The sequence below is a fragment of the Epinephelus fuscoguttatus genome, linkage group LG15 (genome assembly GCF_011397635.1).
Source record: "Epinephelus fuscoguttatus linkage group LG15, E.fuscoguttatus.final_Chr_v1".
In the NCBI taxonomy this organism is placed as follows: Eukaryota; Metazoa; Chordata; class Actinopteri; order Perciformes; family Serranidae; genus Epinephelus; species Epinephelus fuscoguttatus.
The window spans coordinates 29,222,029-29,234,534 of record NC_064766.1 but is presented as its reverse complement, the minus strand read 5'-3'; the positions used below and the strand labels follow the sequence as shown (position 1 = coordinate 29,234,534).

General features: G+C 40.6%; 1 long non-coding RNA gene across 2 annotated transcripts in view; it reads right to left on the bottom strand.

The window, feature by feature from the left end:
* Positions 1-12,506, bottom strand: part of LOC125901808 (uncharacterized) — a 203,470-nt gene that overhangs the window by 28,887 nt on the left and 162,077 nt on the right. The gene's annotated exons all lie outside the window — the stretch shown is intronic.

The window sequence follows — 12,506 nt, the reverse complement described above, 5'->3', positions numbered from 1 at the left end:
GCTGCATGTCACCATTGTGTCACCATTTCAGTATCTGACCAAATGTCTCCCCTTCTGTTCCTGAGATACGACGTTGAGTAATGGCCAAAAAAAAAAGTGTTTTTGCAGGACATTATGATGTCACAGTGAAGCTGACCTTTGACCTTTTGGATATAATATCATCACTTCAGCATTACAGCAGCACAGTGGTGCAGTGGTTAGTATTGTTGCCTCACAGCAAGGGGGTTCGAACCCAGGGTGGGGGAGCCCTTCTGTGCGGAGTTTGCATGTTCTCCCTTTGTCAGCATGGGTTATCTCTGGGTACTCCAGCTTCCTCCCACAGTCCAAAGACATGCAGGTTAACTGGTGACTCTAAATTGTCCATAGGTGTGAATGTGAATGGTTGTCTGTCTCTATGTGTCAGCCCTGTGATAGTCTGGTGACCTGTCCAGGTTGTACCCCACCTCTTGCCCAATGTCAGCTGGGATAGGCTCCAGCCCCCCCCCCTAACAGGATAAGTGGTTACAGAATAACTGAATGAACTTCAGCATTATATCCCATTACACACATTTGTGTGATTTTCTTTCATAATTAGCATATGAATTCTTGAGTTATAGCCAAAAACATATTTTGTGAAGTCTCAGTGACCTTGACCTTTGACCCAAAGTGGACATTTGTGCCAAATTTGAATAAATTCACTCAAGTTGCTTTTAAGATATCGCTTTCACAAGAATGACACGCATGCAAGGTCACAGTGACCTTGACCTTAGAGCACCAAAATCTATTCAGCTCTTTGTTCAGTCCAAGTGAACATTTGTGCCACATTTTAAAGAAATTCCCTGAAGGCGTTCATTACGACAACCTGAAAATATAATGCCTCCAGTCGAGATTATCCCTGGCACAGAGTCATAAAAATAAGCGTTTAGAGAAAGTAATTAGCCTATTTCTTTTATCGTAGTTGTTACCGTTATTATTGCTGTTGCTGGGCATCTCTCTCTTTCAGCCCACCCAGTAGAGGCAGATAGCTGCGCACCACAAAGCCTGGTTCTGCTCAAAGTTTCTGCCTCTTGGACTTCCGCTTCCGGTCGCATGGAGTAGGCAGTGCAGAAGACCAGCTCCACGCAAAAATCAAAAGATTTAATCTTCCAGACCTGCATCTTTGAACAAACTGAGACGTGGCACACTCGTTACCGAGATGGGTACCAGGAAAAACAAGCATTACACGCAGACGACTCTAGATGTTGAACCGCACGCTTCCGGAGAGAAAAGTGAAGCGGCTAAAGCTAGCACCACAGAGCTAGCGGAAGAAAGTCTGGTCTCGCTGGGAACTCTTCGTGCGGAGCTAAGAACGGAGTTTAAGTCATACAGTGATACCATGCAACTTGTCATCAAGACAGAGATGGAGAGCTTCAGCAAAGGAATACGTGACGAGATCTCAGCCTTGCGGGAAACCACAAAAGCGGACATTAAAACCATCCGAGAAGAGCTTACGGAGAAAGTTGAGAGATTATTTTCATTGCAAGCAGAGGCTGCCGACACACAGATGGGTATGGAGCAGTCTCTCAGTGACACCTCTGACAGGCTCACGGCACTGGAGAATACGTGCCAGAAACTCACCGCTGACCAAAAGAAACTACAAGAAAAATGCACCGATTTAGAAAACAGAAGCCGTCGCCAAAACATTAAAATATTGAATATCCCTGAAGGAGCGGAGCTCAACAAACCAACCGATTTTGTGGCCAAGTTTCTCCCTAAAGTGCTTGGCGAAGAAAATTTTGACGGTCCCATTACTGTTGATCGTGCACGCAGGAGCCTAGCTCCAAAACCACGCAATGGCGAACGACCCCGACCCATAATTGCACGTCTTCATTACTACTTGGATAAAGAAAAGATCATGTTGCTGTCCCGAACCAAAGGCAAGCTGTTCCACGAGGGATCACTGATTCAAATCTTCCCTGATATGAGCCCAGAAGTAGGACGTCAGCGTGCAGCTTTCAACCAGGTGAAAGCTAAACTCCGCAATGCTAGAACCCCGTACAGGATGCTTTTCCCTGCGAAGCTTGAGATTACAGTGGACGGCACCAGGAAGACAAACTGAGTAAAGAACTAACAAGGTACCCAGAACTCTTCCCATTTAATTTTCTGTTCTTTGTTTTATGTCATAGCTGTATGTTTTTGCGCACAAATGCGTTAGCACATATTTACCTGTATTTTATTTAGGTGATTTGATATATTTGCCTGACGGGTAACTAATACATTTTTACATAATTATTACCTATTTTACTTTATTTCTGTTATATTACTTATTTATTTTCATATCTATGTTTCAGTATTAGAGAAATTTGATTTGTTTATAATAAATATGTATACAGGTCAAATATAGGGAAAACGGTCTGGAAGAAAGAAATTATTTTAGGAGCTTAGTGGTAAGTCTGATGTTTTCATACCTCCTTGAGTTTGCAAACTCTTTTTCTTATTTGTACATGCTTTGTACAGGTTCTAACAGAGCTGTTGGCTCAGGGGAACGTTGGGTTGGGACAGGGTTTGTTATTTTTAGAGTTTTTGCTTTGTTCTGTGTTTTCACCTGCACTACTAGAAGATGTAACTTTTACTTTTCTTGGAGACGGTCCACAAAAACAAAGTCAGATAATTTATTTACTCAACTATACAGCAATGACTAAAAACAATAATTTGGATTTTCCTGGATATCAAAGTGTTGTAAAAATAATTTCATGGAACTGTAAAGGTCTCAATGGAGCTATAAAACGAGGGAATATATTATCTCATTTAAAAAAATTAGAGATGGATATCGGGTTTTACAAGAGACTCACTTGAAAGACTAAGACCATAAAAGACTGAAAACTAAATGGATTGGACAGGTATACCACTCTAACTTTCCGGTTAAAAACAGAGGTGCAGCGATAATTATTAAAAAATCTATTCCTTTCTCGGCATCAAAAGTAATAGCTGATCCTCGTGGACGATATGTTATTGTTACCGGTAAATTATATAATAAATTAGTTACTTTAGCAAGTATTTATGCCCCCAATATTGATGATGAGACATTCATTACGTCATTTTTTGCAGCATTACCCAATATGGACTCCCACCAATTGATTATTGGAGGGGATTTCAACCTGGTGTTAGATCCCAAAATCGATAGATCATCACAGAAACCATGTAACATACCTAAATCCGCTAAAGCCATTCATAGATTCATGAATACTTATAAATTGTTTGATCCTTTCAGATCTTTGTCACCTAACACAAAAAAGTACTCATATTTCTCTCCAGTTCACCATTCTTTTTCAAGAATTGACTTCTTTTTAATAGATTATGCATACTTAACAAATATCAAACATTGCGATTATGAAGCAATTGTCCTGTCTGACCATTGTCCAGTATCACTCCATATAAAGATAGGACACATTCCAACAACCAGGAAATGGAGGTTTAACAACTCTCTCTTATCAGACCCCAATATAGTAGAAGAACTGAAAAAACAAATTGAATTTTTTCTCCAGACAAATGATGATCCAGATATCACTAGATCCACTTTATGGGAAACATTTAAGGTATACTTAAGAGGCCAGATTATTTCCTTGAATAATATGAAAAATAAACAACAACGGGAAAAGGAGTCAAAGATTACCGAATAACTGATAGAAATTGATAGAAAATATGCTATCTCCCCCGCACCAGACTTGTATAAAAAAAGACAGTCATTACAGACGGAACTTAATCTACTATACACAGCAGAAACTACCAAATGGCTGACACAACTTAGGCACAAACATTATGAATATGGAGAGAAAACAGGTAAACTATTAGCCCAACAAATAAAAGCAGAAGCAGCATCAAGACTAATTATGGAAATACGAACAGACACTGGCCAGATAACAACAGACCCTAAATTAATAAATGATACATTTAAAATTTTTTATTCTAAACTCTATTCATCAGAGTCCAAAAATGATTCAAATTCAATAGGAACATTTTTTGATAAGCTTCAAATACCCACTATAAGCCTGGAAAACAAAAACCTATTAGATCAACCTATATCGAAAGATGAAATTAAGCAAGCTATACAGAATATGCAAAACTCTAAATGCCCTGGCCCTGACGGGTACAGTGCAGAATTTTATAAGGCTTTTATTGAACAGGTTTCCCCTCTTTTGCTAAATGTTTATAACGAAGCACTATTAACAGGCTCACTGCCTCCAACACTATATGATGCTTGTATTTCTCTAATTTATAAAACAGGTAAAGACCCATTAAACCCAGGCTCATATAGGCCTATAAGCCTACTAAATGTAGACAACAAAATACTGGCTATGCGTTTAGAATCAGTCCTTCCAACTGTTGTGTCTACAGATCAAACTGGCTTTATAAAAGATAGGCAGTTGTTTTTCAACATAAGAAGACTGTTCAATATTATTTATACCAAAAACTCAAGCAAACGAGAGTTGGAAATACTACTCTCATTAGATGCTGAGAAGGCCTTCGACAGGGTCGAGTGGGATTTTCTCTTCTCGGCCCTGTCGAAGTTTGGATTCGGCCATTACTATATCTCTCTCATAAAATTGCTTTATTTTCAACCTAAGGCATCTGTACAAACAAATAATTTGATCTCAAGCTCTTTTCCTCTCCATCGTTCAACACGACAAGGATGCCCCCGTCTCCCCTATTATTTGCTCTGGCCATAGAGCCCCTTGCTATTCTGCTCCGCTCCACAGTAGACTATAAAGGGATTACAAGAGAAGGTATTGAGCCTAAAGTATCTTTGTACGCAGATGATCTGTTACTATACATTTCAGACCCACCCACATCCCTTCCAAAGGTCATGGCCATATTATCTGACTTTGGCAGAGTATCGGGATACAAAATTAATCTGTTGAAAAGTATACTGTTCCCAATCAGTTCCATAGCAAAGGACAAGGTAAATACGTGGACACCACTCCCCTTCACTATCTCAAACAACTTTAAGTATCTTGGGATAAATATAACACAAGAAATCTCTGGCCTCTTTAGTAAAAACTTTATGACCCTATATCAACAAACGGTACAACAGGTCGAAAGGTGGTCTGGCCTTCCCATCTCTCTCGCTGGTCGAATAAATATTATTAGAATGAACGTTCTACCAAAATATTTATTTTTATTCCAATGCATTCCAATTGTAATTAATAAGAAGTTTTTTACAAAAATAGATTCTTTAATTACGTCCTTTATCTGGAATAAAAAGACACCAAGAATTAAAAAAACCTTTTTACAAAGACCAAAACCGTTGGGGGGGATGGGACTGCCAAACTTCCGACTTTATTACTGGTCTTGCAACATTCGATGTATGTCATTTTGGAAAGGTGCTCTCAATCCTGATTGGGAACAGATGGAAAATCAGTCTTTTTCCCCTAATACATTGAAATCACTGCTCTATTACACCTCCAATCTATCTCAATTTAAATGTCAGAACCCTGCGGTTTCCCACTCACTCAAAATTTGGTCTCAGATTCGAAGACACTTTAGGTGGAATCAGTGTTCGACTCTGACACCATTGATTGATAATCAAGCACAAAGCCTGTTTTCAGGTAAAACATTTCAACAATGGGATATTAAAGGTGTTCATCTAATCAAAGATCTATTTATTAATAAATCATTTCCTACATTCGAACAACTACGAGATAAATTCAATATTGAAAATAAGGACTTTTATAAATATTTGCAAATACGCAATTTTGCAAAGACAATATTTCCTTCTTTTCCCAATCAACCACAAGAGTATCCTATGGATAATGTGTTGTTAAATGATCCACTCAAGAAAGGATCGATTTCCAAAATATATAATGGCCTGTCACAGATGGAATGTGCAATCTCAATTGACCATATAAAAGATGCTTGGAACAAAGACTTGGGAGTAAACATCACAGAAGAACAATGGATTGTGGCTCAGGAACGGGTTCACTCTTCTTCAATCTGTATCCGACATGGACTTCTACAGTTTAAAATTCTACATCGACTACATTTATCCAAACAAAGACTCTCCAGGATGTTTCCAGGAGTGGACGCCTCTTGTGTCCGTTGTGGCCAGGCGCCTGCATCACTATCCCATACATTTTGGAACTGTCCCAACATTTCCCCCTACTGGACTAAAATAATAGACACTTTGTCTGAAATTTTAAAAGTTCATCTCCCAGCAGACCCAGTAATGTCATTGTTTGGAGTTGTTCCTACTGATTTGTCCCTGAACAGGTCACAAATTAATGTGATATGTTTTGTGATGATATTGGCCAGATGCCTAATCTTACTAAATTGGAAAAACAAGATTCCTCCTACCCATCAAAACCTCCTTAGAGATGTAATGCAACACTTACAGTTAGAGAAAATTAAGTACTCTATTAAGCAGAAAGAACATGAATTCTACAAAATCTGGCAACCTTTCATTAGCTATTATAACAGGTAAAATTTGGACTGTCCTCATCTTATGTTAATTTTAAACCTTTATACATCTGTATCTTAAATATGTGCAGTTTTTTTTTTTTTTTTGGAGGTGGGGTTGTTGTTGTCGTTTGTTTGCTTTTTTTTTTCTTACTATCAAAAAAAATGTAAACATATAAACATGCATGTAATTCAAGTCATTGAAAAGGTTTCAATAAAAATAATTGGAAAAAAAAAAAAAGTTTCTGCCTCTTAAAAGGATCTTTTGTTGCAGCATAGTGCTTGCTCAGGGTGGAAACTATTGGGTCTCTGTATATTAAAGAGTATGGTCCAGACCTGTTCTATATAAAAAGTGTACTGTGATGACTTTTGTTACCATTTGTGTGTGATTTAAATAAAACTGACTTGAAACTGACTTGCTTTTTTAAACTATCAAATATCAATATTAGCATCGGCTCTAACTGGTACATGGAGTTCTGTGAGCTGACGTAATTACAGGCATAACTGTAACCTGAGCAGCCTTTAATGAAAGAGATTGCAGTTTCGAATGGAGGCACGCCAGTTTCATTTTTACAGCCTTCGTGAACTACCAGGAGGAAACGGCTTAAAACATATTTCAGGGAAGGGGAAATAGTACTGAAAAGCACATTTATATAATATTTTAAGGGCACACAAAGAGGAAAGAGGGGGCATGAATGGTGTTCACAGAAGGAGGCATGTGTCAATGTTCAAGTTTTAACACAACATTTAACCAACCGTACATCCAGGCAAGCTGACAATATAGTGGACTCAATATAAAGCTTAAAAAGAGACAGAAAGAAGGGATGGATCAAGTGAGAGACCAAAATGGGGTGAAAGTGAAAGATATATATATAGAGAGAAGATGAGAGTGACAGATGTACACATAGGCAGAGAGGTAAACAGCAGCACAAAGAGGATCCTTTGAAGTCAGTTGAAGGAAGAGTAAAAGTGAAACTGCGATACAACAGGTGTTAATCAAAAACAGAAAAAAAAAAAATGGAGGGGGAGAGCCTGAAACCAAAAGTATGTATTTGGGCTTTGTGGTACATCTCAGCCAGCACATCATTATACCAGTTCAACAATAATAGCAAAAGCAAACACCTGATTGGCCGTCCACCTGCTGTCAGGATGGAAAGCTAATGTTAGCTTCATGCCCTTGACTTCTTCAGTCAACAACAGCAAATCCCCAGGCACACCAACGCCTGTCGTCCCAAATGTCCCGTCATTAAAATCAATGAAAACTTGTCTGGTGTGATGCCTGAAACCAAAACACACACCTCTGAGAACATATTACATACACAAACCCCACATGCAAGCAGGAACACACACATAATGACCTGCCTGCACTGATGTGCTTGGCACTCATATACACACATATATATTTCTCCACACCCAGTATCCCAGTCTCATCATTACCATCCCTGTGGCAACCTGTTTGTCAGAGGAGAAATGCCTTGCTGGATTATTCGTTCCTCTCTCATTCATTAGTTGTTGTCCTGGGCAGCAGCCAGGGCTGCTGGTTGGCCGACAGCGTAGCTGATAGGTATTAGTCTCCTGATAAAGCAAGAGAGTGGAACGTAGCGTCGCAGGAAATTACAATCAATACTGACTCTCATATCCTCATCCGATATCGACCACAAATGGGAATGAGAAGCACATTGTCGACCCCCCATGCACTGACACAAGGGCACGCTTAAGAACATATTTACATATGCATACACGTTAACACACACACAGACATACAAACACACACACATTTTAAAGGGACAGTTCACCCCTAAATCAAAATTACATATTTATTTATTTACTTATACCTGTAGAGCTTTGTATCAGTCTAGATGGTTTTGCTGTGAGCTGCAGAGTGTTGTCTTCTCTTGATTATAATGGAACTAGATGGCACTAAGCTTGTGGTGCTCGCAGTGCCAAAAAATATATTTGTAAAACTCAACAGCAATATGTCTTTCCAGAAATCATGACCTGCTTACTCAAGATAATCTACAAATGAGAGCAGTTTCATGCAGACACTACTTTCTACACCCCGCCAACCGTATCACTCAACCAGGTCTCACTCCCACACACTTAGTGACGAGATGAGATGCTCCGGGCAACTATTATAGTATAAGAGCAAGACAGTCCACATAGAGTGGGCAGGTGGTGTGGCGAATGGGTCAAACAAACTTTGGATTTTAACCCGTGAGTACACTGTTTGTGTCCTGTGTGAAACCAAAAGTGAATCAAGTTATTTTAATGACAATGTACTGTGGTAGTGCATGCTACATTAGTGACATATGTAACGGGACATATATCACATGATGTTACATTATGTTAGTAACAACTGTACCATGATGTTTTTTCTTAACCTAACCACATGCTTTTGTTGCCTAAACCAAAGGAAGTAAACCTAAAAACAAACTTTCCCACCTATGTTCTCAGTTCATTTTGAAAAAACTGTATGCATTTAGGTGGCATGGTGGTGCAGTGGTTAGCATTGTTACCTCACAGCAAGAGGGTTGCTGGTTCGTACCTGAGGTGAAGGAGCCCCTCTGTGTGGAGCCTGCATGTTCTCCCCGTGTCAGCGTGGGTTTTCTCTGGGTATTCCAGCTTCCTCCCACAGTCCAAAGACACGCAGGTTAACTGGTGACTCTAAATTGTCCGTAGGTGTGAATGTGAGTGTGAATGGCTGTCTGTCTCTATGTGTCAGCCCTGTGATAGTCTGGCAACCTGTCCAGGGTGTACCCTGCCTCTCGCCCATTGTTGGCTGGTATAACATTTATCAAACAGAAATTGTACATTTTCTGTGAAAACTAAAGTTTGTTTTGAAATGACACAATGCATGTAACAAGCAAAAACTGACACGCCATTCCTGAATGTCCGAAATCAACACAGTAGCAGGAACCTAACACGCCATATTTTGACACAGAGGAAGACTGACCAAATGCTGGTATTTGATGAGTTGGGAGTGAGAATGCGTCATTATCACCGCGCAGAAGGAAATATGCATCTACTGCTAGCTCACTAGCACTGCTGAACTAGCTAACGTTACAGCTCAGCCGAGGAGGACGTCATCAATGTTCACATCTCACACTATCAGAAGCACAAGCCTCTAAGCCATGGGTAGATGCATGCTCCGTTCTTTGTGGTGATACGGTTAGCGGGTGTAGTTTGGTAGAAAGGGTCGGGGTTTTTTCCAACCCGTGGGTCCCGCATTTATGAAATAATCTGACCCGCTCCATCCCGCTCGCGCAACCGCATCTATTTTCACAACCCGCCCCATCCCGCCCCCGCCGCTATTAACGTACCCGTCTTGTGGCTCTCATGCTTGTATAGTTTATCACAGGAATTCACGTAGCCAATGCTGCTGTCGTCTGCTGCACTAACTACCTCACAGAAATTGTCCCAAACATGAGACTGAGCAGCTTGGCCTTCTTTTCCTTTAACTCTGTACTCTACCGACCGTAATCTTTCCCTCACTTCTTCTTCTATCTTCACCGCTTCATTGATTCTGGTTTGTTGTGGCCGCTGCTTGGCGCTTTTGTGATGTCAGGTTGCAGGTTACGTTATGTAACATGCATTTACCTAACCTGCAACGGGTCCATGTCATTGGTTCGACAGCCCATTGGTTCGACATCCCATTAGTCCGACTGTCTGCAGTGCTGAACGGCTCGAGGCAGGCGTAAGGTGCGCCGCGACCGGCTTGAGGCAGAGCAGGCTCACGGCTTATGTGTTTGTCACTTTCTTTTTCATTTTAACCCACACCATGATCTTTTCCTGACCCTAACCAATTGGTTTTTGTGCCTAAACCTCACCAGACCTTAACCACAGGGCATCATGATGATTTCGGAACGGACTTCGGAACAATGAGTTTAATATGGTCGGAAAAATGGGATGTTGAACCAATGGGCAGTTCCCCCTGCAACAGTGTTGTTAACAAGTAGGCTATATCCGACATATTTAATCTTTAATGACCCGCCCCGTCCGCCCCACCAATGAAGTGAACATTTCTTGACCCGACCCAACCCGACCCATGGGTAACCCGCGAGACCCGCGGGTTACGGGTCGGCCCGTGCATCACTAGTTCCTACATGAAACTGCTCACAATATGCAACCACTGTTCATACCGTGGAAAGTTTTATTAGTAGACTGTAAATATAAAATGAAAGGATGTATTTGCTGGCTCGCAGCAGGTGCACACTGAGAAGAAAATAAATTAATTCACTAGGCCAACTGCCGGCAACTTTTAAGGTGGAATGTTAACTTGTAATGTTACTCAGTGCATGAGCTGACATCGTGAATCTACCAGCACACATTAAATATGCCATATGATGACTCTGACCATTACCTTAGTATCTGACATACACTTTTAGTAATGAGTGGATCTTCAAGTGTTTATATATATCAATTTCTGCCAGGTTATGTGGAAGGCGTATATTTTAATCCTCACTCTAAGTTAAAAAAAAAAAAAAAAAAAGCATTACGGAGTGTCAGGCTCCGGCAACACTAAACCCCTGAGCGTGCCTGAGAAGGACTAAATGCACAAACCTGCTATTTTTAAATATCCCATGGAGAGAGACTCTCACTGCAGCCTGTTTTATTTTGTTCTGAAAATGTGGAGGTGCAGACTTCCCTCTGTGTCACCGGTGATGTGGAAATACAGTGAGTGCTGGACGGAGCAGTGAGTGACAACAACCCAGCCCAATTTAAGGTACATTTACGGTACCACATCTGAAGGGTTACTTTTGGTTCCAAAGGTACCATACTGAAAGTGTTTGGCGGAAATGGGGCTAAAGTCCAACCGGCCCAGAAAAACTACAAGAAATCCTTCATCCCCTCTGCAATAACCACCCAGACCAATCTAAAACAGACACTGCACTTAAACCTGCTTTTATCAGTTGCTGTTTTAACAATCCTTTTTTATATGTGATTTTAAATGTGTCTTGAATGTGAATCATGTGTATTGTTGAGCCTTGTCAAAGGAAAATTTCTGTCACTGTTGGGACAGATAATAATGTTTATCTATTCTATTCTGTTCTATTATAAAAGCAGAGTGCCATCTAGTTCCATTATATTGGAGAAAAGGCAGACATCTCTATAGCCGATATCTCCAACACGCAGCAACTCACACCACAACAATCTAGATCGATGAATAGCACTAGAGGTAATAGGAAAAATATCTGTTTTTAGTTTTGGTGTGAACAGTCCCTTTAAGGCTGCATTCAGTGTGGTTATTGTTTTACCGAACCCCACCTTGACACCCTACAGTAAATGTGAGAAAAAAAGATAAGGAAACCAAACACCTCTGCCTCAGACCACAACTTTCTGATCACATTGTGTGCCTTCTTGCTCCCACTCATGCATGATTCTCACGCCCTATATTGTGGTTGTGCCCTGTGTGTGTACTCTTCTGCCCCAGTCTTTTACAATAGATACGGGGCTTTAGGGACCAGGCTGAGGCAGACAGGAGGGGTTCCTGATATGAAACACACAAACACTGGTTGGTGCGCGGCTCAAAGCAAACACACACACACCTGCCGGCAAAGACACAATGTGAGTGGCATGTCGCAAATGAGAGCAGTAATTAAAGGAGTGTCTCATCAGATGGATTTATTTGACGGTGTCTGCTCTGTCTGTTTAATAAAGAATCAGATCCAGACAGATCAAGGTTTAATTTTATCCTTATCCAACACTGAGGTATCTGATTCATTTTGAAAGATACAGATATGTGATTCTGTCTTCTTCTTTTTTTTGCAGAATTATAATAATCAGACAATCTGATTAACTACTTCCCTCTCTTTCCTGTCTGTGTACACACACTGATAAGTTCATCTCGAGTAAGAAAAACAGCCAGAAAACTTCTATAAAGGCCAGGTATGCTGTAACAAAGAACTATGTGTCTGGGTTTGAGTCTGGAAGATGCTGGTGCCTCGGCGTGACGGGCCGAACGGCCGTCTAGGGAAGGACTGCTGTAAAGAGCAGTGCACTTCAGGTCATTTTAAGAGCTAGAGAAGTGTTGAGAAGAGCAGAGATGTTTTTGATATGTAACAGTGGAGCCATACACACCGATCAATACGCCGACC